General features: G+C 38.8%; 1 long non-coding RNA gene across 1 annotated transcript in view; it reads left to right on the forward strand.

Annotated features, from left to right (window-relative positions):
• Positions 1–4564, forward strand: part of LOC118598850 — a 21152-nt gene that overhangs the window by 1112 nt on the left and 15476 nt on the right. The window lies entirely within an intron of this gene.

Consider the following 4564-nt stretch of genomic DNA (forward strand, 5'->3'; position numbering starts at 1 on the left):
ATTTTGGAAAAAATTAGGAAAAGTTCTGCAGCATCAAATTTTATCATGACATTCTTTCTCATTGCTGTTGAGAAGATGATGGATTTAGAGTTTTTGTGCCCTTGCCATGGACTAGGATGGAATATTACTTTGGTTCTTTGTTATGCTTTTGTTCCAGCAGGGATCATCTTTATTTTAATGTTTTATGTACAAAACTCAGAACAATTGGAGCAAATAAGAAAAAAATGTATCAATTGCTGTTGCATAGAAATTTGCAGTTGCCGTTGCAGAGAAAATTGCAGGTGCAGTCGCAAAAAAATTTGCAGTTGCAGTCGCAAAAAAAACTGCAATTGCAGTTGCAAAGACAATTGCGGTTGCTGTGAAAATTGCAAGTCCAAGTGCAAAAGCATTTGCAAATCCATTTGCAAATACTTTTGCAGTTATTCAAACAATTTTCTACACAGTTCAGTTCCTATTGTAGTATGGTTCATTATACTGTTACTTGATGGCCGATATGTAGCTTGTGCATGCACAGAATGGTCAGGTAGTTATGAAGGTACAGATGGTGGTGGATTGATGAAATGGTGCAAACCAAACAACAACTCATCTGAGAGGTTACGCTTTATTCAGGAATGTTACACAATATCTCAGGTAAGGAGCAATTCACAAGCTTTTTTTGCTTATACGGAGATACATTTTTTTTAAAGTAACACTTTTTTGTTTTTATTCTCTGGAATATCAGTGGAGTGGATTTGGGCTCTGCGTCCTCCTTGGTCTACGCTTATGCGTCAGTTACTGCTGTGTACAAGATCAACAGCAACAGGAATCCGGAGCAACACAATCTGGAGCACCAGTATCCGGAGCAACACAATCTGGAGCACCAGGATCCAGAGCAAAAGAATCTGGAGTCCCTGGATCCGGAGCAACAGAATCCGGAGCAACATGATCAGGAGGTGAAATGTGGACATGGGACAAACAATTTCCCTATGGCAACTTTGCCAACAAATCAAATAACCTCTGAGGAAAAAAAATGAATTTCAAAAATTACTCATGGTGTAACTTACATTGCATTTAGTTATTGTGTGGATAAAATGAGAGAAATAATTAGTTAAGCCTCCTAAAGATCCATATATGTAGAGAGAGAAGGTGCAAGTTTTTTTTTTTAACTCTTTAATCATTATTAGTGCTTGAGTTAAATTTCCTCATATTTTAGATGTATCTTTGTAAAAATAAAAACATTTATCTACTAAGAGAATTCTCTTTTTATTCCCTGAACTTATTGGTGATGTTAAATAAATAAGATCATAGTCTAAAGTTTTTTTTCTGTAATTCATTTTAACTCACAGACTGATTTCATTTGAATGTGTTTTGTTACAATTTTGATAATTATGATTAAGAGATCATAAATATTAAAAGTATCGTCTTTTTAAATTAATGAATCATCATGAGAAGATCAACATACAGAAGACTTTGGAAGTTGCAGTCTAAACAACCAATAAATTCAAAGGTTTTTTGAGTCTTCTAATGTTGTTTGTCTTCAATCCACAGATTATTGATACCTCTGCAAATGAGTATATGATAAAAAAAAAAAAATCTCACTGCTAACAAAGCTGGCTGTTCACAGAGAGGCCTTCTTGCTGTGAGGCAAGAATAAAATCTCCCGGCTGGGGGATTTGGGACCTTTCTCCCCATGTATGCGTGAGTTTTCACCGGGGACTCCGGCTTCCTCCCACCGTCCAAAAACATGCTTCATAGGTTCATTGGTGACTCTAAATTGCCCCTAGGTGTGAATGTGAGAGTGAATGTGTGTGTGATTGAGGCCCTGCGACAGACTGGCGACCTGTCCAGGGTGTACCCCGCCTTCGCCCATCAGTGGCCGGGTTAGGCTCCGGCACCCCCGCGACCCCGAAAGGGACAAAGCGGTCAGGAAGATGAATGAATTAATTATTTTATTTATACAAAAACAAAATAGGAACTTCAATGTACATTAAATAATCCTGATTTAATAACAGGCTTTTGTACGTTTAAAAAAACAACAACGTTGTATTGGAAGAAAATTGTGAAGCTAGGACAATGTTCTTTTGCGTTTAAAATCTAATTTATTTAATTTAAGTTAACATACATTTATATTACACCCTTGCTTCAATATTGTTTGGAACAATAATTTAGATCAATTTAAAGACCAGAAAACTAAGGGAGACAAACTACAGTGGTGGGCAAAAGTGTTGGTACCCCTCAGTTAAAGAAGGACAAACCCTCAATTCTCACTGAAATCACTTAAAACTTACAAAAGTAACAATAAAAAAAAAAAGAAAATTAAACAATCAAAATCAGCCATCACTTTTGAATTGTTGATTAACATAATTATTTAAAAATGAAACAGGGCTGGACAAAAGTGATGGTACCTCAATGAAAGATTGAAAACTATTTGACCAGAGTGACATGATTAACTCAGGTGTGTCCTTTAATTGACATCACAGGTGTTTTATTTATTGTTACTTTTGTAAGTTTTGAGTGATTTCAGTGAGAATTGTGGGGTTGTTCTTTAACTGAGGGGTACCAACACTTTTGTCCACGTCTGTACTAGTTTAAAGACCCCTTTTTATTTCCAGACTGGAGTTCTCCAAACACACATATCTCTGCTGCCATCTAGCGTTCGCTCTCTGCATCACTTTAGACATTTCACTTCATGACATCTTTATATAATTTGGCCTTAATTTCCAATCTTAAAATCAATAAAGTTAATTTTCAATTAAAAACTCCAAAAGCAAACATTTTTTTAGACACACGCAACCTTGGTGTCTTTGTATGAAAGAAGGCTAAAGACAATCTGGTGCTCTAGGACTGATCTGCTGCAAGGTTCAGTTAACCTGTTTGTGAATGCCTTTACCAATGCACAGACCCAGATCCTCACAGCTTTTGTTGATCATATTTACATTCTATTATAAAGTCTACAAAACTGAATTCTGACTCCAATCATAGTCTTACATGTAATATTGCAGCCCAATCTCAGTAAAATGTGTACATATGCCACAGTTTTTGTGCAAAGTTGTGGAAAATTTACGGATTTGTCAGGGATGGTGGTGTAGGACCCAAATGCAGGAGACAAGACTTGTGGCAGAAACTCAAAGATTTACTTAATAAACTCAAAACATGACAAAACCAGGAGAAAACAAACCAGTGATGTGACAGAACAGATGACCTGACAATGAGAAACTGAAAACCAGACACTTAAATAGGATGAGGACAATTAACTAAATGAAGACAGCTGTGGATGATTAAACTGGAACATGGTGAGACTGACAAGGAAAACAGAACATGACAAAACCAGATCACAGAATCATGACAGCATTTTACTGAGTGTGTTGAATATTGACAATACTTATCAGGGGTGTAACGATTCATTTTAACAACAATTCGATTCATATCACAATTTGTGGTTGACAATTCATAGTTTATTCTGAGATCACTTTGATATTAGTGGAGATAGCTGGTTCGACAATGGATAAAGTAACAGAAATTATAAGGAGTTATTTTATGAGATTAAAGACAAAAAAACACACACACACACACATCAGCATGTTGGTAAGTAGCAAGCAACCAAAAGTAGTGCGATACTCCTCTGACAACAGCTGCACAGATAAGTCTAGAAGTGTAAGGTCTATGACAGGGCTCGGCAACATGCGGCTCCAGAGCCACATGCGGCTCTCTAAGCGCTGCCTAGTGGCTCCCTGGCGCTTCTTTGAAAATGTTTGAAAATAAAAAAAACAGAGGAGGGAAATCTAACTTTTGTTTTAATACGGTTTCTGTAGGACAAACATGACACAAACAGCCTTTACGTTTTCCAATTGTTGCGAGATGAGTATAGGTGCTTCCACGCCGGCTGCGTCACCGCGCAATCAAGCGCACACCCTCAATGAAGAGTCAATGCAAACATGCGCACACCAGAATTCCAGGCCTTCGCGTCGGGAGCGCGCGTGAGCGCACGTTGCTACGGGGTTTTTTAAATGTGGTCGCGAGCTCCACGTACAAATCGGCACGCACTGAGCGCGCGCTGAATCTTCAATCCGGTTCAAGATTTCCACACACAGTTGAAGCAGCCCAGAGCTGTGACCAATCAAGGAGCCGGATTTGGGAGCTGCTTTTGGCAGTGGCACCAGCAGGGCCTGTGGGGTTGCCACAGGGGTGAAGAGCACACTAGCCCCTCCATTACGCACACACACACACACACACACACACACACACACACAGGCGCACGCGTGCAGGCGCGGGCACACAGCGAGCCTCCATGGAGAACTATCATCAGCGGACTCTGAACCAACTCAAAAATATCTTAATATTCAAGGAGGATAATTATTATCCAGAGCAGGTGTTTATTAAACCGGTAAATTCTGGATCTCCTCTCGCACTTCACTGATTTTGGAGGAACGCGCTCCTGGTTTACAGGCGCAGAGAGACAGACTGACAGTCCTCATGAAAAGTAGAGTCTATTGTTCTGAATTAAAAAATAAAACTCTTTATGTTGAGCAATACTCCAAAGTTATATAATAATTGTTTAAGCGTGATCAGAAGGGATTTTGATGGG

This window comes from Oryzias melastigma, linkage group LG6 (genome assembly GCF_002922805.2).
Source record: "Oryzias melastigma strain HK-1 linkage group LG6, ASM292280v2, whole genome shotgun sequence".
NCBI lineage: Eukaryota > Metazoa > Chordata > Actinopteri > Beloniformes > Adrianichthyidae > Oryzias > Oryzias melastigma.